Genomic DNA, 25951 nt, shown 5'->3' with positions numbered 1-25951 from the left:
CTGAGCTAATTAAGATACTTTAAAATAATGATATGTGGTATGAAGTAAGTAAAAGAGAATGTGATTGGACATCAGGCTTCTCTTCAAAGGTCCAAGCTAGACAGTATCAACATATCAAGCTTACCTCCACCTCGGGGTCTTCATGAGTGGCAAGGAGATCGGGTCTCTGTTTTTAGACTGAGTGGTTAGTGAAGGACTCCCTGAGGAGGTGACAATTAAGCTGGGACCGAGGATGCAGGAAAGAGCCACACAAAGATCTTCGAGAGGCTCTTTCAGTCTAAGGAAGCTGTGAGAATGAAAAGGACTCCAGGGAAGTGAAGGGCTGTGTGTTGCAGGCATGGCAGGGATACTGATACAGAAAGCAAACTAGCGGTTACCAGAGGGCAGCGGAGAAGGGTTGGGGCAAGTTAGGAATATTGCTTAAGAGATACAAACCACAATGTATAAAGTAGATAAGAAATAAGGATATATTGTACCGTGCAGGGAGGGTTGTAGCCATTCTCTTTTAATGACTTTCAGTGGAGTGTGTAATCTGTATAAATACTGAATCACTATGCTCTATACTTGAAGCTAGAATAGTTTTGTAAATAAAATACACTTCAATTAAAAAAGAGAAGTAATAAGGCAACCACTGTGACTGTGTCTCAGAGAGAGGTGGGGAGAGGACAAAGTGTTTGTGATTAGACATCAGGCTTCTCTTCAAAGGTCTAAGCCAGGCAATATCAACAGATCAAGCTTACCTGCACCTTGGGGTCTTCGTTTGCTGTTTGTCTCCTGTCTAGGTTGACTTTCTGTCTCCCTTTATTCAGGAAAGCAGGGTGTCTCTCCAGGTTTCTGAGCTCACCTGTGCAGAATGTCTCCTCTCCTGTCACCGCCTGGCATTTGCTGTTATTCCCCCTTTCTCTTGTTCCTTTGACCTTTGCCCGTCTATTTGTTTTTCCTTTGCAGGCTACAAACATGTGCTACTCTAGCCTATCCTTGCATGAAACCCTTGCCTTTACTTGTACCTTCTTAAACTCAGAGAAAGCATATTTCTTTCCCAGAGATTGTAGGTAAGGAGAAAAAACATAGAATGGCTTTGAGATTTGAGAAAGGACTGATGATTGTGTCTCAGATCCTGAGCTCCTTATTGCCAAATTCAGACTTAAATTGAAGAAAGGAGGGAAAACCACTAGACCATTCAGGTATGACCTAAATCCAAATCCCTTACAATTATACAGTGGAAGTGACAAATAGATTCAAGGGATTAGATCTGATAGACAGAGTGTCTGAAGAACTATGGACAGAGGTTTGTGACATCGTACAGGAGGCAGGGATCAAGATGATCCCTGAGAAAAAGAAGTACAAAAAGGCAAAATGGTTGTCTGAAGAGGCCTTACAAATAGTTGAGAAAAGAGAGAAGCTAAAGGCAAAGGAAAAAAGGAAAGATATACCCACTTGAACGCAGAGTTCCAAAGAGTAGCAAGGAGAGATAAGAAAGCCTTCCTCACTGATCAGTGCAAAGAAATAGAGGGAAACAGTAGAATGGGAAAGACTAGAGATCTCTTCAAGAAAATGAGAGATTCCAAGGGAATATTTCATTCAGAGATGGGCTCAATAAAGTACAGAAATGGTATGGACCTAACAGAAGCAGAAGATATTAAGAAGAGATGGCAAGAATACACATAAGAACTGTACAAAAAAGATTTTCACGACCCAGATAATCACGATGGTGTGATCACTGACCTAGAGCCAGACATCCTGGAATGGGAAGTCAAGTGGGCCTTAGAAAGCATCACTATGAACAAAGCTAGTGGAGGTGATAGAATTCCTGTTGAGCTATTCCAAATCCTGAAAGAGGATGCTGTAAAAGTGCTGCACTCAATATGCCAGCAAGTTTGGAAAACTCAGCAGTGGCCACAGGACTGGAAAAGGTCAGTTTTCATTCCAATCTCAAAGGCAATGTCAAACAATGTTCGAACTACCACACAATTGCACTCATCTCACACGCTAGCAAAGTAATGCTCAAAATTATCTAAGCCAGGCTTCAACAGTACGTGAACTATGAACCTCTAGGCGTTCAAGCTGGATTTAGAAAAGGCAGAGGGACCAGAAATCAAATTGCAAACATCCACTGGATCATCAAAAAAGCAAGAGAGTTCCAGAAAAACATCTACTTCTGTTTTATTGACTATGCCAAAGCCTTTGACTGTGTGGATCACAACAAACTGGAAAATTCTGAAAGAGATGGGAATTCCAGCCCACCTGACTTGCCTCCTGAGAAATTTGTGTGCTGGTCAAGAAGCAACAGTTAGAACTGGACATGGAAAAATGGACTGGTTCCAAATAGGGAAAGGTATACATCAAGGCTGTATACTGTCACCCTGCTTATTTAACTTCTATGCAGAGTACATCATGTGAAATGCCAGGCTGGATGAAGCACAAGCTGGAATCAAGATTGCCAGGAGAAATATCAGTAACCTCAGATATGCAGGTGACACCACCCTTGTTGGCAAAAAGTGAAGAACTAAAGAGCCTCTTGATAAAAGTGAAAGAGGAGAGTTGGCTTAAAACTCAACATTCAAAAATGAAGATCATGGCATCCAGTCCCATCCCTTCATGCAAATAGATGGGGAAAGAATGGAAACCATGAAAGATTTTATTTTGGGGGGCTCCAAAATCACTGCAGATGGTGACTGCATCCATGAAATTAAAAGACACTTGCTCCTTGGAAGAAAAGTTATGACCAACCTATACAGCAAGTTAAAAAGCAGAAACATTACTTTACCAACAAAGGTCCATCTAGTCAAAGCTATGGTTTTTCCAGTAGTCACGTAGGCATGTGAGATTTGGATTATAAAGAAAGCTGAGTGCAAAGAATTGATGCTTTTGAACTGTGGTGTTGGAGAAGACTCTTGAGAGTCCCTTGGACTGCACGGAGATCCAACCAGTCCATTCTAAAGGAAATCAGTCCTGAATATTCATTGGAAAGACTGATGCTGAAGCTGAAACTCCAGTACTTTGGCTACCTGATATGAAGAACTGGCTCATTTGAAAAGACCCTGTTGCTGGGAAAGATTGAAGGCAGGAGGAGAAGGGGACGACAGAGGATGAGATGGTTGGATGGCGTCACTGACTCAATGGACATGAATGAGCAGGGTCCGGGAGTTGGTGATGGACAGGGAAGCCTGGTGTGCTATAGTCCATGGGGTCACAAAGAGTCGGACGTGACTGAAGTGAACTGATGAGAAAACTCACATGGATGACCCATGTCCTCACTACACTAGAGGCAGGTCACAGTGTATTAAGTGTGAGAAGAATGCATGGTTATATATAATCCAGTAGGTTTAGAATAGCTGACACTACTGTCATCAGAGTGAAGTTGCTCAGTTGTGTCTGACTCTTTGCGACCCCATGCACTATGGCCTACCAGGCTCCTCCATCCATGGGATTTTCCAAGCAAGGGTACTTGAATGGATTTCCATTTCCTTCTCCAGGGGATCTTCCTGACGTAGGGATTGAACCCGGGTCTCCTGCATTGCAGGCAGATGCTTTACCATCTAAGCCACCAGGGAAGCAACAGCCCTTCACTCAAATTGGAAACATCTGGGTGAATCCTGATCTTTCCTTCCCACTCCCCTTCTTCTCTCTGCTCTCATGGCATCAGCCAGAAATCCCACTGACACTCCCCGTGTGCTATTTCTCATTCACTTCTTTCCTTTCTGGGTGGTTGGCTCCCTCCTTTCCCCCTGCCCTTGCCCATTGTCATGGTGTCATAAGGAGTCTTCCCACCTCTGGTCTCTCTGCCGGTTTCTAATAGCCCGCATCCTGCCCCACCGTGTCTTCTCTGCTGCACATCAGCAACATCCACTGCCCACTGAGAGCCCGTGTTCTCCAGCTGCCCGCTCACAGCCTTCTGTAGTCTGGCTTCAACTTTCTTACCTCTGCTTCATACCTCCTCTCCCTGCCAAACCAGAGTGACTAGTACATGTTATTCAGAATATATATTTTGAGTTCTTGCTTCTAAAACTTCTATATTTGGATCTCCTAGTCAAGGATTTCACCTTTTATCTCTGCCATCTGACTCTTATGCATTCTTCCAGGACTCAATTCATGGTTGCCTGCTTGACCAGTCACCTTGGTCAGCAGTGTTATTTCTCACTTCTGAATTCTCCGCGTGTGTATATGATATGTATATGCCATCTGCATATGTATATATGGTATGGCATGTGAGAGCTCAGACTTTGGAGGCACACTTCCAGGCTTTAAATTTCTGTTCTGCCACTCAGTATCTACGTGTCCTTGGACAAGTCAGTTAGCTTCTCTGCGACTCAGTTTCTCCATCTATATGCTTTTTAATTGACATATAATTGATTTGCCATGTTGTGTTAGTTTCTGGTGTACAGCAAAATGATTCAGTTATATGTATATACGTATATATATATATATATATAATATATTCTTTTCCGTTATGGTATATTATAGGTTAATGAATACGGTTCCTTGTGCTATACAGTAGGACCTTGTTGTTTATCTCTTTTATATGCTGTAGTTTGTATCTGCTAAACCCAAAGTCCTAATTTATCCCTCCCATGCCCTCTTTCTCCTTTGGTAACCATAGGTTTGTTTTCTGTGTCTATGAGTCTCTTTTCTGTTTTGTAAATAAGGTCATTTGTGTCGTGTTTTAGATTCCATATATAAGTGATAACATGGTGTTTGTCTTTCTCTTTCTGACTTACTTCCCTTACTATGATAACCTCTAGGTCCAGCCATATTGGTATAAATGGCCTTATTTCATTATTTTTATGGCTGAGTAGTGTTCCATTTTGTATGTATACCATACCTTCTTTCTCTATTCATCTATCAGTGGGCATTGGTGTTGATTCCATCTTTTGGGTATCGTGAGTCATGCTGCTACGAACAATGGAGGGTGTGTATCTTTTTGAATTACGTTTTTCTCCAGTTTTATGCCCAGGAGTGGGATTGCTGGATCATATGGTAGATGTATTTTTAGTTTTTTAAGGAACCTTCTTACTGTTTAGTATTAGTAGTTGCACCAATTTAAATTCCCACCAAGAGTGTAGGAGTGTTCACTTTTTTTCTCACATCCTCTCAGCATTTGTTATTTGTAGACTATTTAATGATGGACATAAAATGGATTTTTTAATAGTACCTACCTCATAGAATTTTTATGAGAATCAAATGAAGTGATACAATACCAGTACATCATAAGTGCTCAGTAAATATTGGCTATTATTGCCATGTATTTGGTCCTTAAAATGCCCTGCATTTGTTAACTTTTCTGGCAGACATATAATTCATTTGAGACAGAGAGGTTTTTGTAGTTTCAGCAGTAAAGTTTATACTGTAGGTTTATTCATTAAAGAGAGTAGGAAGTAATATATATCCCTTGAATGGATTTCTTGATTGACTGTAAGGAAGTTGCTTTTTCTCCATACCACAGTTTGATTCCAATTAAAATGATCCCATCTGCAAAATGAAGATAATAATTTCTTCTCTATAGGTAGTGCAAAAAGCAACTTTCATTCAATAAAACGTATGCACATGTATGGTATATGAATTCAGTGATTTCACATTTTTTGAATTGCTGGTAATCAAATGATATTGTGATGGTATTAGCGTGCTTTTTAATTCATAGACAGTTTTAACGAAACAGTTCTGGAAGTTGATGTTTAAAATGTTAAAGGAAATAAAACTTACAACATCAGATATTAGCTTGATGCTCACTAAAGTCCCTTTCAAGTCTAAAATTCATATAAATTATTAATTGCTTTAAAATGTCTTACAATCCCTCAGTTACCATTAAAGGACTGATTAGATGAGCCTCTGTTATGTTCCAGGCATAGTGTCTGGACAAAGTGAACTGGGCACACATCCTTCCTTGGGAGATCTTTGAGTTCAGAGGTTGGCAGCCTTTTCTGCAGAGGGCCAGGTCAATGGTTCTCCATTGGTGGCAGTTTTGACCACAGGGAACATTTGGCAGTGTCTGGAGACACTTGGGGTTGGTAAGAGTGAGGGAATAGATGGAGTGAAGCAAAGGGGTAGTGAAGTGATAGAGTTGGAATGCTACTGGCATTTAATAGGTGGAGGCCAAGACTTACGTTACCCATCCTGCCACACAGAGGACAGTCCTTCTATGGCAAAGAAGTGTCCAACCCAGAGCCTCAATAGTGCTAACATGGAGACTCTGGACCAGATAATAAGTAGTAAGTAGGTAGTAAAGATATGGTTTTGTGGCCCAGGGGTCTCTGTCACAGCTACTGAATTCTGCCTTTGTACCAGGATAGCTACAAATAATAGGTAAACGAATGGGTAAGACCGTATTCCAATAAACTTTCTTTACATAAGAAAGTAGAGAGTGGGTTGGATTTTGCCCTAGGACAGTAGTTTATTGTCCCCTGCTCTAGGTGACATGGTAAACAAAACCATGTAATTATAATATATTAAGCTGTGTGGTGCAAGTTTTCACAGGTTTATAGTAAAGCTAAAAATATGGGCAGTTTGCCTAACCTGAGATATTAGAGATGGTTTCTTGAAGGAGAAAGACTATAACAAAATTTTTTGTTTGTTTGTTTTCTTGAGTGGAAGTGGGAAATTGAAAATGTTAGTCACTCATTCACGTCCAACGCTTTGCAACCCCATTTACTGTAGCCCACCAGGCTCCTCTGTCCATGGGATTCTCCAAGCAAGAATACTGGAGTGGGCTGCCATTCCCTTCTCTGGGATATCTTCCTGATCGAACCCAGGTCTCCTGCATTGCAGGCAGATTTTTTACCATCTGAGCCAACAGGGAAGCCCCAGAAGAGGGAATAGCATCAGCAAAGGCATAAAAATGTGAAACGTGGAATAGTGTGGCGAGTGTGGGAAACTATTAATAAGAATAAAGGAAGTAGGAGAGGCAGGAATAGCAATACTAGCAGCTCACACATAGTAGGTGTTACTGTGTGCCAGGAACTCTTAGTATTTCACATGTGTTGATTCATCGAGAAACAGAGCTCATTGTGGCTGGGGTGATAAGATTAGGTTGAAGACGTGAGTATGTTCTGGAGCTAGGATTTTATTCAACACTTGGATAAAACTAAGAATGAGAAAAGCATCACGGAAGCGATAAGTAAGACTTCTCAAATTGATTGAACCTTAAGAGTCAGAATAGAGAGAGGTCACAAGTTTCTGGTTTGGTGAGATTAATAGAATATAGAAGTACTGGGGGAGAGGTAAGCTTAATGGGGAAAATGGTAAGTTTAATGTTGAACGTGTTGGAGATATTTGTATTCTCTGGAGTTCACAGTTAAGTTCAGATAGTTGGAGCTATAAGTGTAACATTATTTAAAATTGATGAACTCAGGTAAGAAAGCACGTCAAATAGAACAATGGATTAAAAATATGAAAGAATCCTGAGGGTCATTAGTATTTAAAAAAAAAAGTGGATTTAAAGGAAAAATCAGGGAGGTAGGAGAAGAATCTGAGAAAGTGATATCACGTATGGCAATAAGAAGAAAGTTTCCAGGACTTAGTGCCAAAGCGAGCACTGGGAAGTTGAGAACCGAAAGGGACATTTAGAACTGAAAGGGCCATTGTAGCTGAGAATTCAGAGTTCAAGGGTAATTTTATTTTGGTTTTGAATCAGTAATACTTAATCGTTTTGAAATTCAAAGGCAAAAAAACCAGTACAAGTGGAGAAGCTAAAGATATAAAAAACATAAATGTTGAAGCAATATTCCAGGAGAGAATTCCAAACTTTTCTTAAGTATTCATTAAGTAAAGTATGTGCAAGAAATCTCATGGAGAAATACTTTGTGGGCTTATTTTGAGTTGCGATACATTTTTTAAAAAATGCATTTTATGAAATCTTTCAACAATTTAGATTTTGTAGTTACAAAATATAATCCCCCTAATTGATTAGATCTACCATTAGATTTTACTGAAGTTGTGGGCTTGAGGGACTCAATATCTATGTGCTATAATAAAATTTAAAAGCCACAATTGTAGAACAGCAAAACTTCGGGGATATTATTATGTGATTAGCAAATAGGACACCAACGTCATGGATGTGAAATTTTAAGACATCAAAAATTACGTAGAGCACAGTGTCAGTTTAGTTGAGTTCAATTCACTTTAAGTCTTTCATTGAATGCCATGCATTTTTATTAACAGTGATGTGACAGAATTTTTGCTGTCAAACAGCTTGCCATCTTATCTGTTTTGTATGTTTATTGCACAAAGAATTTACAGCAACTAAATGTGTAGTTGATGGGATAAGATTTACATACACAAAAGCACTTGAATTCTAATCGAGAAGAAATGTAATGAAATGCTGTTATCACATGTAGAATCAGTGGTGCAAGCTCTGTGTATTTTCAGGAAGGGAGAGGCTAGAATGTACTGGAATACTGGAAGGTAAATCATCTCCGTTTACCAGCTTGTGTGATGTTCTTCTCTGGAGAGAATTGAGTTAACTAAAGTACTTTTCTAACAGAAAAACTACAGTGATAGAGAACCAAGGGGTGATCCAAGCTACCTTGGCTCCTCGAGGACAGACTGTGTCTTACCTGTGTGTTCCCCTGGGCCAGGGCGCCATGGCTACCATGCATTAAGTGCATTGATGACCTTTGGCCATTGGATTAGTGCCTCAGAGGCAGGTTGGACCGAGTGCTTTGTGGACGCTCTCCAAATAATTGTGCTAATGACAAAGAGCTTAAAGATCAAGAGAAAGTGAATTGTGAGAACTCCATCTGTAGAGGACTGGGAGTGAAAATGTCTTTGTAGAAGAGAAGGCTAAGTGTTGGATTCATTATCAAGTGGGAGCTGACCACACCCACTGGGTTCTTTCCTCTTTTATAACGGCACTGGTTCATAAGAATGTGCTTTCTGTATGAATTGTGCTGTCAGTTGTCTCCCACTCTTTGCCACCCCATGGACTGTAGCTCACCCCGTGGACTGTAACTCATCAGACTTCTCTGTCCATGCGACTTTCCAGGCAAGAATATTGAAGTCAGTTGCCATTTCTTACTCTTGGGGGTCTTCCAGACCCTGGGATTGAACCAGCGTCTCTTGTTTCTCCTACATTAGCAGGATGATTCTGGGAAGCCTCAGAATCTATAGAATGAATGAACCAGTTCTAGCTTAAGAGGGACAGATAAAAAATAAAGGCCCAGTAATTCCACCATAGCAGTTTCTTATGAAAGAAATTTAAAGTTAAGGTAAAAGTGAAAGTCGCTCAGTCATGTCCGACTCTTTGAGACCCTAGGGACTATATAGTCCATGGAATTCTCCAGGGCAGAATACTGGAGTGGGTAGCCTTTCCCTTCTCCAAAGGTTAAGGTAACATTTTATTTAAAAAATCTAATGAAATCCGTAAGACTTTTCATTCTCACCTCTAAGGGTTAATCACATTGGCTGTTTCACAAAATAGCACTGAGAGTGACTGCACTGTGATTTTTGCTAGCTTTTAGTCCCTATAGGCAAAAAAGCCTTTCTGAAAGAGATTTGAAAATTGTGGAGTCTGATAACACTGGTAGTTGTCAGGTTTTTCTCTAATGAACAGCTTATCAGTAAATGTGCTCAGTGGTTAATTACCACATTAGGGCTTATTGGTGTGAAGTGTAGTAGAATGCCCATTATCCTTATGCAAATGGGGATTTACTGCAGGTTAAATCCTGTGACCTGAAATCTAAGTCGCCTGTCATAAATGAGAAGACCTATGTAGTAGCCGGGCTGGGATTGGCAGTGACGAAGGACCCTGGGAGTGGGGTGAGTGAACCATGACTGGGTGGGTGGGACTTGCTCTTTGGAATATCTCACAAAGGCTAGTGGAGCTAATTGTGCTGCAGAGGCTGTTGGCTGTTTTTGTTTTGCTTTGATTTTGTTTAATTTTTCAGGGCAGCCAGGTGGCCCAAGCCACTCGTGATGCCAAAGGGTGTCCTTCACCAGATGACCTGGGACATTTGGGATGGTGGGAATCAGATAGAGATGTGTTATGCTTTCAAGAGACCTGCCCAATTTGGGTGTGGGTCCTCAGATAAAAATTCGAGATTCCTAGGTGTTTCCATCAGCTTTCAGGTCAGTTCAGTCAAGCCACTCAGTCATGTCTGACTCTTTGAGACCCCTGTGGACTGCAGCATGCCAGGCTTCCCTGTCTATCACCAACTCTTGGAGCTTACTCAAACTCATGTTCTCGAGTCGGTGATGCCATCCAACCATCTCATCATCTGTTGTCTCCTTCTCCCGCCTTCAATCTTTCCCAGATCAGGGTCTTTTCCAATGAGTCACTTCTTCACATCAGGTGGCCAAAGTATTGGAGTTTCAGCTTCAGCATCAGTTCTTCCATCAGCCTAGATTTCTGTAACAAATGCCACAGACCGGGTGGCTTAAGCTACAGACTGCTTCTCCCAGTCCTGGAGGCTGGGGAATCTGGATCAAGGTTGCCACAGATTTGTCTAATGATTTCCTGGTTTGTCAATGGCCATCTTCTTGCTATGCTCTCACGTGGTAGAGAGATAGATCATCTGTCTTGTGTATCTTCTTATGAGGACACTAATCCCATCGTAAGGGCTCTACCATCACGACCTCATTACCTTTCAAAGGCCCACCACTAACATTATCACTCTGGGGATTAGGGCTTCATCATATGACTCTGAGTTGGGTGGACACAAACATTCAGCCCGTTGCACCTGGAAAGGCCTGGGACTCAAAGCGGAGAAGGCCAGACTCAGCACACTAAGCTTCACAGCCGTCTCTGATATTTCAAGAGGAATGGAGCTCAAGGCAACATAGTCAAGATAAGGCAGGTCTGCAATAGAACAAGGTGAGTGTCACACAGTGGCCACTGGGAGCCCAAGCTCCACAGTGCCCCTGGGTTTACAGATCTAATCCCACACCCTTACTCGAAGCTGGGACGGTGGTGGCTATTAAGCCTCCTGTCCCTCAGGACAGACTCAGGAGAGAAGGTCACTTGGGGCCCCGTGGGTCTCTGAAGTTCCACTCTGCTGACTTGAGGTTGAAACCAGGCAGGAGCTGGTCTGACATAGTCAAAGCCACATTCAAATCTATTTGCTATTAAAACGAGGTTGGTGTTTAGGGACTTCTAATACATTTTTGGGCACTGATTGATATTTCTGCAAACAATAGGGGCCCTTTGTGAAGCCCTGGAACCCTGGCTAATATCCCCTACCTCTGGCCTATTGAAATCCATTATTAAGAAGAAGAGGCTCTCAGCATCTCAGGGACAGGAAAATCTTTATTTCAGAGGTCTCTTAAATGAATCATTAGTGCCCAGAAAGGAAACTAGAGCCTTTCGTGCCTAGGGCTTGTGTCCAGGTAGTTTGGGTGGGGAACAAGATTTCTTACCACACTGAGAGTGTTTGTGCGGCTGGCCAAAGGAGTTGTGGTTTCAGTACTCATCCATTAGCAGTGAGTGTGGTGGGTGGAAGTTCTTTAATTGGTCCCCCGGGTGAAAACAGCCTGGTATTTATAGGTTATCAGCAAAAGGAGGTTGTGGAGGCTCCAGGTGACTTGTCAGCTTTATACCAGTGACTTTTATGTCTTTCAGGTCACATTAAAATATTTTGCTTGAATCAGGAAATCTGTTGTCCTTTTCAGCCCTATCCTGAATTCATGGTCTTAGTTGTTAGAAGCATCCATAGAAAGCACCCTTCCATCCTCATAATTCTACATTACAAAAGAGTAGCATGGCTTTCTCATTTAAGGACAGTACAAACTGTTTTCGCTGTAAGATGTAATCTGTGAATTACTGAGGCAGAGAAGGAACATGGAGCAGCGGTGTGTTTTCCACACAGCAAGTACTCAGTGGAGTGCTGAACAGTTAGAGAGGCAGCCAAGAAGCTGGGGCCGGGCCCAGGAGAAGCACTTACTCACTTGTTCAGAAAATGTTAGACCAAATGCAGCTTTGAGGTACCAGACACCCTATCTGGTATCTTTGTCCTACAAACTGTCTTAAAGTCTAGGTGAGAGGCAGAATTGAGGGACCTTTTCCTTGAACCTCACCTTCTTGACTGTTTAGCCTTCTAAACATTGGAGGCAGGAGGGGTCTCCCAAATGAGAATCAGCCCCAAATCATTTTATAGCAACCAATGCATGAGACATAAGAAATAACACAATGAAAGGAATCTAATTCTCATATAAAAGAAAGACACAAGAGGTGGTTCTCCTGAGAGCCCATTATTTAGAAAAGAGACTCAGGAGGAAAGCTTTGTGCAGAGATCCAGGAGAGTAGCTGACCCACTTTATTTCCATTTATTAAAGCTTTATCCCTCTAAAAGGGCTTCCTGGGTGGCACAGTGGTAAAGAATCCACCTGCTAATGCAGAAGAAGCAGGAGATGCAGGTTCAAGCCCTGGGTCGGGAAGATTCCCTGAGTGGGAAATGACAACCCACTCTGGTATTCTTGCCTGGGAAATCCCAGGGACAGAGGAGCCTGGCGAGCTACAGTCCATGGGGTTGCCAAAGAGTAGGACACGACTTGATGACTAAGCACACACATGCCTGTCCAAAAGCTTTCAGTCCTTCTTAAGTAGGTACTGGGTCACTGATGAATGAATTTTGCCCTCAGCCATTTCAGAGCTTGGAGAAGGGGTGAGAAGAGAAGCTCTGAGCTATCCCTAGTGAAACTGTAGGATGAAATAAATTTTATCCTTATGCCAGCTCAGACATGTTGGTGGTAGAGTTACAAAGGATTCTGGTTTCACAGGGAACAATTTTCTTTGTATTGCTATGTTGCTTTCTAGTTCATGTTTTACCATTTTACTGTACATGTTTATATCCTTAAGCAAATTTTCTGTAATCTGCGTGTTTAAAATTTATACAAATGATGTCTTACTATACATATCTTTGTACAACTTGCTGTTTTATTCAATATAACATTTTTAAGATTTATCTTAGAAGATTCCCTTAAAGATAGAAGATGGTAGACTTCAATTATACATGTTAACTTCTGTTTAGCGTCCCACGGTCGGAACATACTTTGTTTTGCTTATTTCATGCCATTTTCTAGTGTGGCTCAATATTTAAGTTGTTTCCAGTTTTCAGCATTTCAGTTAAGGCTAGAGTGAATGCCCTGCATGTGTTTTTATTCATGTTTCTGCCAGAAGTGAAGTTGTCTATGGGTATATCTGTAAGTTTACCAGATATTGCCAAATTGCTCTCCAAATTAGTATGCAAATTTGCACTCCCACTAGCAGCAGGTAAATGTCTCCTTGATCCTTGACAATATTTGGCATTGACTGTAAGTCATATAGTATAAACCAACTCAATAGAGGTTAAACAAGATTTACCCTATAAAATACCATATAAAATATGTACCAACAGCTTTCTCTCATTTTAAGTTCCTCACTCCTACTGAGAATCCACAGACTTTAAGGGGAAATAAACTCTGTGCTTCCTGTTTCCTTCTTACTCTGCGAAGCCCCAGTATGAAGCTTCCCATTCAGTTCTTAGTTTGGAGCCCGTCTCTTTATCAGAAGAAACTTGTTGTCTTTTTGCTTGAAAATGATGTAGTTCTTCTGAAAAGTGAAAGTGTTAGTCACTCAGTCGTGTCCAACTCTTTGCTACCCCATGGACTGTAGCCACCCAGGCGCCTCTGTCCATAGAATTCTCCGAGTGTTTTTGCCATTTCCTTCTCTTCCTCATCCAGGGGTCGAGCCTGCATCTCTTATGTCTCCTGCATTGGCAGGTGAGTTTTTTATCCTTCGTGCCACCTGGGAAGCCCAAGATACACACTACATTATATAAAATAGATTAACAACAGAGAGCCACTGTATAGCACAGGGAACTATATTTAATATCTTGTAATAAATTGTAATGGAAAAGAATCTGAAAAAAGAAAAAATATATACATATGTAAAAAAAAAAAAACTAAATCACTTTGCTCTATACCTGAGACAATGTAAAGCAACTATACTTCATTAAAAAAAAATAAAGATAAAGTAAAACACAACAAAATCTCCAAAGCAGATAATTATTACTGAGCAACCAAAAATGAAGGCATCAAAACTGTTAAAAAAAAAAAAAAGGATGTTTTCATGGAAAATATTATTCCCCAAATATGTTCATTCTTTCCCACTTTAGGATTTCCTTTTCTGGGGTGTTGATGGGTAGTTAGGAAATTCTTGGGTTCTCCCTAGAGTTGAGTTTAAAATGTGTGAGCAGCATTTGAGTCTCTTGGAACTATGGTTCCCAACAATTCCTTCCATGGAAAGTCATAAATTTGTGTCTTAGAGTGGACTACGTAGTTGCCCTCATCTGCCATTACTATTACTGTGGCCCCCTTCATGTGTCTTTTTCTTGCATTTTCTACAAAAGTTAAAGCAAAATATTTATTTTGGCTGTTATGTGACAAAGAAACAAAACAAAACTTCATCATGTAGTTTAGCTTAAAGACTCAGATGTGTGAAAAGCAGATTCCCTCTCTCAATTATTAATTTCAATTTGATAAAGTTAATTTTAGTAGCATACCAATGTATAGAAAGCTATCTAATCTTTTAGGATCATGGTGCTGAGATTTTTCTACCAAGAACGGTGTCAGTTTTGCTTCAATTTTTTTGTTAATAGGAAGTGAAATTTGATGCTACAGTGTTCTTATCAGTTCAGTTCTGTCACTCAGTCGTGTCTGACTCTTTGTGACCCCATGGACTGCAGCACGCCAGGCTTCCTTGTCCTTCACTATCTCCCAGAGCTTGCTCAAACTCATGTCCATTGAATCGGTGATGCCATCCAACCATCTCATCCTCTATCATCCCCTTCTACCACCTTCAATCTTTCCCAGCATCAGGGTCTTTTCTAATGAATCATTTCTTCGCATCAGATGGCCAAAGTATTGGAGCTTCAGCTTCAGCATCAGTCCTTCCAATGACTATTCAGGACTGATTTCCTTTAGAATGGACTGGTTGGATCTCCTTGCAGTCCAAGGGACTCTCCAGAGTCTTCTCTGACACCACAGTTCAAAAGCATCAATTCTTTGGCATTCAGACTTGTTTATGGTCCAACTCTTACATCCATACATGACTACTGCAAAAACCATAGCTTTGGCTAGATGGACCTTTGTTGGCAAAGTAATGGCTCTGCTTTTTAATATGCTGTCTAGGTTTGTCATAGCTTTTCTTCCCAGGAGCAAGAATGTTCTCATAGACAACTGAAAGCAGTTTGACGAGGATGGAAAGTTTAAGATCACTGAATTATTGGGCTTGAGTAAACTGAGTATTCCTTGATTAATTTATCAAGTAACTACTAAATGCTTCTCTGTTCGTATATGTCAGGCACTGGGCTAAGTGTTGATGATAGAATGATGATCAGAGAGAAGATATCCCATACCTTTTTGAGATCTGAGGTCTAGCTTCCATCATCTTTTTATAAATGTGGTTTTTAAGGGTACAGAATTCCATAGCCAAGTGGAAGGATCTTTGATCTCTATGGCTTTAACATTTAACTTGAAAAGTAACATAAAGGATGTGTAATATGTGACTTAAGACTACTTGTGTATGTGTTCTTCTATTAGGTTTTAAGTATTTTGACTGCAGTATGAATTTTTATTATAAATGTGTTTTTTTAGTCAATGGTAAAAAAGAGGAAGATGGAGAGAGAGACATACAGAAAGAAACCATAGAATGAAGTGACCATTTTTAATACGCAAGTGCATAGAAAGGAGTAGAAGCAAAGGCTGAAAAGTGTGATAAAGTGTGTAATTTTTGTAAGAAAAAATTAATTTATCTTCATTTAGCATTAAAAAGCTAAAAAGACATTTTTTCCTTAGTGATATTCTGACTGTGTCTTTCTCTGGTTTAGTTTTACTAGACAAAGGGATACAGAATTAATATAAAATTGTTCCTTCCTTCAAGGGGCCCAAATAAGAAATATTGGCAAACATGTTGGAAATAATTGTAGTAATTATGATGAAGAATAAAAGATGCCAAATGGGAAAGATGTTTAAAATACTAGGTAAGATTTCTGTTTCTGGTGGATAAGCTCGTATCAAAGTGACCCTGTCGCTAATAGCAGCTAGAAAAGCCAGACAAAGCCTGAAAATGATCAATCTGTAGACATCAGAGATCTACCAAGAGAGAGAGGGCTCAAAGGGCCAAGGTCCTGTAAAAAGAGGAGAAAAGCACAGAAAGATGAGGCAAGAAGTCTCGCCAAAAAGCATGTATTTTCCCCTCTAGACATTCCCTAAGAAGCCAGGCAGAAAGTGGCATCCCAGAGGCTGAGAATGTGAGCAGGACCTTCAGTAGGAACCTTCAGTTTCATGGAGCTGGTAGACAGAAATTGAGTCCAGATTTATCAATAAGAAGGAGCCTTGACAATATTCCATTCCTGAGTATATGCCAACGGAAATGCAGACATATTACATCATAGTCTCTACACAAAAATATTGATAAACACATGGTTTAAAATAACCCCAAGCTGGAAATAACCTACATGGCCATGGACAGTGGACTCAGTAGACTGTGCTATATTCACAAGATGGAATACATTTGATGAATACATTGTTGATGTATCTACAACAAATAGATACATCTTATAAACAGAATATTGAGTAAAGTAAGTCAGATGAGAAGGATACAAGTTATAATTCTCCCTTACATAAAGTTTTTAACAGGATAAACTATTCTATGGTGTCATAAATCAGTTAGTTCTCTTTGAAGAAGAATGCGGCGAGTGGGGGGCAGGAGGGAGGCTTCTGTCATGTTGGTGTTTTTATATTTCTTGGTCTCGACGTTGAGTACATATAGGTGATCACTCTGAATGTTATGTTAGAGCTCTTGATTTGTGTACTTTTCCAAATGTATGCTTTAACTAAATTAAAAATGTGTCACCCAAGAGATAAACAATGTGTTTTGCTTGAGAAGGCCTGAAACAAATTTGAAAATTGGCCATGATTATTTTGCAGAAATAGATGGAAGAGATAGGGAAAGAATGTTCCATTAAAGGAACAGTCTAAACCAAACATATGTAAGTATAAAGATTTATGTTATTCTCAATTAACAAGTGTTTGAGTGTGCCTACAAAATTCAATATGTCTGGGGAAAAGGGTAGGAGATTAGGCTGAAGATACAGGTTGGATCCTGTTTGTAGAGTGTCATAAATTAATGGCAAAACATAAAGAGATGACGGGTTCTTGAGCAGAAAGTATAACACAGAATTTTGGATTGGACTGCATTTGAAATACTACCAGCTTGAGCTGGTTTTGCCAGTGAATTTTGAGTTTGGAATTTGACTTCCCATTTCCCACAGACTGCTTCCTTCCCAGAATATATGTGAATGCAGAGTCTTCTGTCTCATTTTAATTAAATCTTTGACTTTTAGCAACACAAAGTAGAGTGGTTTGGTTTTTATCAATTTGCATAAATGACTCCTTTTATGTAACTCTTGCCTATCGTGGTCTCTCACCTTTGTAGATGTCATTAAGTGAACTCCCTGGCTTTAAGAGGGCCCACCCCAAGGATCACAGTGGCCAGTCCACCTTTTGACCCAGATAGTCCACATTCTGAGGAAATGCACCCTAAACTATACTCTATTCCAAATGGTCTATGGATTTGGCAGGAAGAGACCATAAACACACATTTCATTTAATTTCTCACTTATTTAGGAATAAACGTGTTGGGTTGCCCAAAAAGTTTGCTTGGGCTTTTTCCATGGATGTTATAAAAAACCTGAATGAGCCTTTTGACCAACCCAAAATTATCCCAGACATGGTGACCACAGAAGACAGAAACAGGTGTAATGTCTCCTAATACAGTTTTGCTTGACACCCAGAGTCCTTTATAGCAGCAAGCAGCAGCAGGAGATACTGTTCATTTGGGGTTGAGTCCTTCAAAGTTTCTGGAACACACAGGTCTGCCTTGTATGCTTGGGACTTCTGTCACATTCTAAAAGAATTGGTACCAATAGTCTATGCATGTCTGTTTAAAAGAATGTTTTTAAATACTGGAATCCCTTGGCTCTTTACCCAAATGAGACATATCAAAGCCACTTCATCTAGAGGGGAATCAGCATCTATGTGCTGGACAGGCAGCTTTGCTTCTAGCTTTGAGGTGTCCTGCAAGACACTTTTCCACATTGAAACCAATACCATGCGTACGTGCTAAGTCACTTCAGTCATGTCCAACTCTTTGTGACCCCATGGATTTAGCCCGCCAGGCTCCTCTGTCCATGGGGATTCTCCAGGTAAGAATACTGGAGTGGGTAGCCATTCCCTTCTCTAGGGGATCTTTCCTATCCAGGGATCACACCAAGGTCTCCTGCATTGCAGGCCGATTCTTTACTGTCTGAGCCACTAGGGAAGCCCCCTTTGGGCCTTGGGCATGTTTCAAAAATAGGCTATGGCTGTGTGGAGTGATGGAGGTCTCCAGAGGGGCGTGGCACAGAAGAATCACAGTTTATGTGGAGATTACATTCTAAAATTGATGCAGTGGGTAGAAAAAAATGCTTTTAGTTAACTTTACCCTTAACAAGGCTTTAAAATCACCCCCTGAAGTCCAGGACCCTTGAAAGTTTGAAAACCAAGACTTAGGATCCTGACGTCTCTGTGCATTTCTGTTAAGGCAACTCTTGCCAGAAGATACAAAAGCCAGCTAGTTGGAATGAGGCCAAACATCAGGTGGTAAATAGACAATTCTCTCACCTCCTCTCATTTCCTCCTGAGTATGGGCACCTGAATTTGAGTGAGTTACTGTTTACTTGTGCTAATAAGTAAATTGACTTGTATTATGCTTTAACTGTTTTAGGTTCATTGATTCACTTTTTTGTAGGCAGCGTGTGGTGACAAAGGTACAAATGCAGTGACGATGTCTTATTGAAGAGATCTAATGCTGGTCAAGGAAACTGAAAAATAAATAAATGCTTGTCGTGCAGTTTGATAAGTGCTTTAATGAGACACTCCTTCAGGGTTTCAGGATCATAGCAAAGGGGCCAGTAAACCAATCTGGGCGTCAGACAGGGTATAAAGGGGGACATGCTGGTCCAAGCCACCCTCTTTTCTCACGAGATTCCTGCGTCAGCCTTCTAAATGCTCTTCCCACTTCTGTTTTCTCTTCTGGTTTTCCCCTTTCCCCAAGTCTATTCTTGCTCCCTAGCATCCAGAATTTTCCTCCTAAAACATTAAAGGAACACACCCATCTCTGCTCAGAACCCTCTGAATGCTTTCCGTCTTGCTCAGCAGCTGGGCTCAGGTTCTTGGGAGGCCTGTGAGACCCTGCAGGCTCTGCCCTCACCATCCCTCTGCCCTCGTCTCCAGTTTACCCCTCACTGTTCCCCCTGATCCAGCCACACCAGCCTCCTTGATGATTTTTGAATGTCATTTACTTGACTGCTCAGAACTTAAAGAGCTACTGTCTGTCTGCCTGGAATTTTCTTTCCTTAAATGAGAATTAGGGCCTGAGCCCAACATTTTCAAGTCCTTGCTGAAATATCACAGGATTTTAGAGGCCTTTCCTGGCTATCCTGAATAAGTAGTAGAAACCCTGCATCCCATCCTAGCATATGCATTCTCTTTTAGCTTGCTTATCACCATATAATATACTGTATGTTTACGTATTTATTTGCTCCACGCACTTAGATCATAAGGTCCATGTGGGTAAGATTTTATTTTGTTTACTTCAGGACCATGCCTGTGCATACCAATATTCACTCAATAAATATTTTTTGAGTCAGTAATTTATTTTCCTTCTCTTACAATGTCTTCCACATATGTTTACCTAATAGGGATGGATAGATGAGTGATGAATATATCCTCTTGGCACCAGCAGAAGCAAATATTCCCTAGTGGACTGTTTCTCTGGAATGACAATAACAGTTCTTAATGGGAACAGAAGATTTAGTCAGAACTTGTCAGGAACTCTTAGCTTCTGCCGAGATAACATCTCAGTCACAATTGGAAATGCCATTTAATCATTTACAATGATTGAAAGCAGGGTTTGCTTTAGGCGAGTGCTTTTGCTGGCCAAAAGAGCCTCTCTCATATTAAAAAATTTGGTAATACCTGGTTAGCTGTTAGATTAAACATATGTGTATATATGGGCGTCTCTGGTAGCTCAGCTGGTAAAGACTCCACTTGCAATGCAGGAGACCCTGGTTCAATTCCTAGGTCAGGAAGATCCCCTGGAGCAGGGGTAGGCTACCCACTCCAGTATCCTTTTGCTTCCCTGGTGGCTCAGATGGTAAAGAATCTGCCTGCAATGCATGAGACCTGGGTTTGATCCCTGGGTTGGGAAGATCCCCTGGAGGAGGGCATGGTAACCCACTCTAGTATTCTTGCCTGGAGAATCCCCATGGACAGAGGAGTCTGACAGGCTACAGTCCATGGGGCTGCCAACAGTTGGACACGACTGAGCAACTAAGCACAGCACAGCGTGTGTATATATGTATGTGTGCATGGGTGTGCACCCATCTACTTTTCTTTGTGTATATTGTGTGTTTAATATGTACTTTTGTATAGGTAAGCATAATATGTATATGTATGACCTATGGGCTTCCCTAGTAGCTCAGATGGTAAAGAATCCGCCTGCAGTTCAGGAGACCTGGGTTTGATCCCTGGGTCAGGAAGATCCCCTGGAGAAGGAAATGGCAACCCACTCCAGCACTCTTGCCTGGAGAATTCCATGGACAGGGGAGCCTGGTGGGCGACAGTCCATGGGAGTGTCAAAGGATCGTCAAAGTTAAAAGATTTGACCACCACAAAGAACTCTGAAGGTTCAGCAGAACCCTTGATGCTTGACGAGCTAGAAATATGAGGAAGGCTTACAGAATTGCCCTCATGCACTTTCAGCTTACTACCTACTACTTCCGGCTAAGGCTAGACCTACAGCTGTGAGCAGCAGCAACAACAAAAGTCCCTGTTTTCATATAGCTTATGTTATGGTAGCTGGAAACAAGGAGTAAGAAAAGAAACCTAAAGTATTATGTATGGTGATACAAATGCTTTGAGGAGAGGAAACAAAATATAGCATGGTGAGGGAGTGCAAGATGACGGAGTACCATTTTAGAGAGTTGGGTTGGTAGTGAGCTGATGTTGCTCGACAGGAAGTCAGAGGATCAGTAATTGCACAGACCTAAAAGGAAGTGATTGTTGGATTCAAGGGATATACAAGAGAACACAGTATAGACCAAATTGTGTGGAACCTTTAAGCCATGATAAGGGATTTGGATTTCATTCTAATTACAATGAAGAACCACTGGGCACTTTTTAGCAGGGAAGTGATTGATCTGAGTTTAGAAGCATCCCTCTGACTGGTTTATGGGAATGGATCATAGTATGCACTAATAGAGACAGAAGATGGTCAGGTGGCTGCTGTTACCAGGCCGGCAAGAAAATAGAGCCCTGTGAACAAGAATCGTTAACAATGAGATGGTAAGAAGTGGATTGATGAGGGGTGTCCTTTGGAGATGGAGTCAATAGGATTTATTGATGGATTGGGTATTGGGTATGAGAGGTGAGTAATTGAGGATGTATTTATTAGGATAAGCTAAGTTGTGATATGGCAACAAAATACTCCAGAATACCAGAGGCTTACAACTGTTCACCAACACTATATCCTTTGTGTGTTGGCTGGAGGCCTTGGTATTTTTATTATTATTCTCACTTTGGAACATGGGATGACAGGGTCACCACTCGTGGGAACATTGGTGGTTGACACTGAAAAGGGAAAAGAGAAATTTAGAGGATTTCAAACTTGGAACAATGATATGTTTGGCCTGAAATGACACATCACTTCTGCTCGAAAGGAATTGGTCAGAAGTAATCACACAGCTCCACCTACCACAAGGAGGCCAAAACATACAATCCTATCTCACTCGAGGGAGGTAAAGAGTCAGAATTGCTCAGATGGCAGCACTGTGACTCCATGATATCGTCCAGGCTAGGATAACTGTTAATAACATTGTCTAAGTGGGGATGCTTAGAAGAGTGAGCTTGGGAAAGGTGAAATCAATATTTCTCTTTTAGCCATGTTTAATTTAAAAGCCTGTTCAGTGGAGATGTCAAGAAGACAGTGGGAAATGTGAGTCTGTTGACCAGAGGAATGCTGTGGCTAGAGATGTAACTGAGCATCAACCACATAATTATAATATTGAAAATAATAAGACTCACAGATTGTAGTTGGAATCAAAAAGAGGGCCAGAAGCAGAACTCTGGGGCTCTCAGCAGATAGAAGTCTTACAGAGGAGTAGCCAACAAAAGAAACAGAGATTATTTAGGTAGACAGAGACACAAGAGAGTATGGGAATCTTAAAAGAACTTGCGACGCATATCTTGCAAGAAAAACGCTGAGAGGTCAAGGGGCGTGAGAGTGAATCATTGGTTCTGGCAAGGTATTGCCCACTCCTGGGGTGTGCCATGGGCAAGAGACTAATTTGAAGTGGATTGAGGAGAGACTAGTAAGTGTGGAATTGATGAAAGTAGGAACAGACAGCTTTTGGAAGAGTTTTCTTTAATCAGAGAAGTTACACAGGGTCTATAGTGAGGAGGGACAGGGCATCAAGAAGAGAAGGGGTGAGAAGGGGGAGGAGATGTGTAGACAAGAGGGTGATTTTGTCTCTTGAAATGCTTTGACCTAAAAGAAAGGCAGCTGGATGAAAAATCCTCAGATATTAGTTGGAGATGCGAATCTGAACAGAGAGAGGAATCAGCTGCCATGAATATGGCATAAATATTTAGAAGCCCTCTGTCTAGGGAAGAAGTAAAACTGGGAATGTAGATGAGTTGTGATAGAAAATGTGTAGAGAATAAAGAGTGGGGAGATGAAGGTTGTGCCTTAGGGAACACGCATTAATAAAATTAGGAGAAGAAGCAGTAGCTAGTACGAAATGGGAGAAAATAGGTTGACTAGATTATGTGTCATAGAAATCAAAGAAAGAGAGTTTCAATACCTTTTCAAGTGGTTTTTCTTCAAGTTGCATGGTCTCATAAATATATAGTCCACACTTTATACCTTGTTGCCAAATTCTCTGTAGACACTATTACAGTTGGTTAAATATATCACTAAGAACTGTGGAGGGCTTCCCTGGTGGCTCAGTGGTAAAGAATCTGCCTCCAATGCAGGAGACGTGGGTTTGATCCCTGGTCGGGGAAGATGCCCTGGAGATGGAAATGACAATCCACTCCAGTATTCTTGCCTGGGAAATCCCATGGATAGGGAAGCCTGGAGGGGCTACAGCCCATGGGGTCACAAATAGTAGGATATGACTTAGTGACTGAACGAAGAACTGTGGAACACTTAGGTTAATGTTTTTTGTGTGTGTATCAAATACATGGGATTGATGCTGTTCTTTCTGCTGTTGTTTCCTCTCATTGTCCTGACATTTCTCTAATGAAGTTGATTTAAAATATATTGTTAGTACCATACTCATCACTGTCTTTTCTTTTCCTCTTTCTCTTCCATCTTCACCATCATCACTTGTCACTATCATCATTATCAAAATAATTATCATCACCATTAAAACCTCATTAAAGTAATTATTTTGGTATTTTAATAATTGGGCTAGAACTACTGAGAGGCATGCATTTTAGAATGGCAGGGTATATTGACAGCACTCTTGATTATATGTTGAGTACTTATTGAGTGCTTATTTCAAAGGTGAGCTTGATTCCTGTCCTAAGTTCTTTCAGTTCAGTTTCCTAGGAGAAATAACAGAAAATCAGGAAAGAAAAGAAGTGCTCAGACAGGAGGACAGGAAATTAAGGCCTCAAGCTTATGGTGTTGCTAGATTACTTGGGAGAAGTTTTTTCACATGCTCAGGTTGTTGTCATTCAGTCACTTAGTCATGCCCAACTCTTTGCGGCCCCATGAACTGCAGCACAGTAGACTTCCCTGTCCTTCACTGTCTCCTGGAGTATGCTATGAGAATCATATGTAATAGTGCTGGAATGTAATTGCAGAGCAAAGTGCTGACTACCTATCTTAATATCAAATGGAGTCAAAGTGACTTATCTTTTTCTTCAAGCTAGGGATAATGTGGCTTTAAAACATGCCTTCTCTGGAGTATAGTTTGGTTCATTTTCAGTTCTGGTGGTTTGTGGGGTTTCTTGGTCTAACCATCTCCTCCCTCCCTCTTTCTTTTTCCATTCCTCCTTCCTTCCTCCCCAGAACTTCTTACTCCTCCTGTTGAATTTGTTCTATCATTGACTTGATATCTACCTAAATTAGCCAAGCCAGAGACCTGAAAGTCATTATTGTTTTCCCTTTCCTTAAACACTCCTTCAAGAGTCTTCTGTCCCTAAGCCATGTTGACTAGACTCATGTCTATCTTACCTCTTGCCACTGTCTTGGTTCAGCTGTTCATTCTCTTGTAGATTATTGTCATGCTGTGGATCACAGCCAAGTGTAGGACAGCAGTATGAAGAATAGATTGAAGGAGGAGACACTGGAGTCGGGATCGGGGCTCATTAGGAATCTGTATCATACAAGTCCATCTGAGATTTAACCCAGGCTCCATTTCTCCAGAGCTGAATTGACCATCCAGCCTTAAGAATCTAGTGCATCCATACATATTCCTCTTCTAACATAGCTGCACATATATATGTTTACACGTGTAACACTTCTAGTAAAAAGTTCCTTAAAGTCAGGGACCCTGCTTAAAGCCTAACATTTAGTAAGTTCTCTATGGTTGTTTACTGGATGATTAAAGAAAACGGGGGCCTGAACAGGACCAGTGGAATGGAGTAGAGAAAATGAATATGAAAAACTTGTCGGATATGGAACCAAATGGGCTTGGTAACAAATTGATGCTAGGGACCGTGAGGAGGGGAGGATCAGATATATCTTCAAAAATTTGAACTTGGGGTGACTATTAGCAGATGTAGGGGACCTGAGATGAGGAATCTGTGAGTTTGTTTTTAAGCAGGTTGATTCTAAAGTTCTTCAGAGAATTTTAATTTTAGGTGAATGTTTCAGTGGACAATTCATTTAGGGTTGTGGGGCTTTGGAAAGTGTTTGGTCTAGGGATAAATATGTGTGAGTGGAGGATATTACCAGCTGAGATAGAGTCATGAAAAAAGGGGAAGAGAGCCTCGTCAGATGCTTAAGGGAAAGCCTCTTTTTAAGGAATTTGGAAAAGATGATGATGACAGGAAGAAAGTGAGTCATCAAAGAGTTACTTGGAAAGTGTGCAGTCAGGAAACCCTGGAAAAGAGAATTTTGAAGAGAAAGTTATAGACAAGAAATAGCTATTTCACAGATACTGACTGTTCTGAGCCTATTTAAATTTAGTTAATTGGACATTAGTAATCTTGCTTTTTTTCATTAAGAATAATTTAATAATAAGTTAAAAATGATTTCTCTTAGGAAGCCATTAAGTTAAAGCATAGTATTTTGAATGCTGCAACGACAAGGTGGCAAAGATTCTCTCTTCTTTCATCCATGATTAAATGAAATACCTGTGATTGATTTTTCTTGGAACTGTGTCCTCTAGCCATACAGTCAAGTGGATAGTGGTACAAACCAGAGATAAAAACTAAGTGTCTTGACTTATTCAGCTGCCACTTGTGACTTTCTATGCTCACTGTAAGGTGTTTAGCAGTAGGTTTTGGTTTTCTGATAGAATTCAAGTTGGTGTCTTGCCTTTTCTTTGTGCTGGATCTAGGGGCATTCTAGTTTTCTGTTGACATTTCACCTTTTCTGTACCTTCATAGTTGGAACAAGAGTAAGAGAGCCCTAGATAGATCCAAACAGTCTTTTTGGTGCAATAGTCCATGGCATCAGCATTTTCTTCAGGTCATCCCATAAGGAGACCAGGGAGAAAGATGCCATTCTCATGTCTTTATCAATCCTTGGATTGTCATAAATACAGAAGACATTAGTTGGTCAAAATTATGTCAGGCAGAAATGTTAAGTACAGAAGTTTTTGTTATTTTATTTTCTATAAATTTGTGTGTTTGCAATATTTCATAATAAAACATTTCTAGCACCTAGCAATAGTCAGTTAATATTTTAACATTAACTGCTGTAAAG

The 25951-nt window shown here is 40.7% G+C and overlaps 1 protein-coding gene across 11 annotated transcripts in view; it reads left to right on the top strand.

Moving 5' to 3' along the window:
- NRXN3 (neurexin 3) overlaps positions 1 to 25951 on the top strand; it is a 1787606-nt gene that overhangs the window by 486323 nt on the left and 1275332 nt on the right. The window lies entirely within an intron of this gene.

Source organism: Bos grunniens, chromosome 10 (assembly GCF_055505025.1).
Source record: "Bos grunniens cultivar Pamir isolate PY7600 chromosome 10, Bosgru_T2T1.0, whole genome shotgun sequence".
In the NCBI taxonomy this organism is placed as follows: Eukaryota; Metazoa; Chordata; class Mammalia; order Artiodactyla; family Bovidae; genus Bos; species Bos grunniens.
Note: the sequence above shows the minus strand (reverse complement) of the source record. Positions and strands in the feature narration are given on the sequence as shown.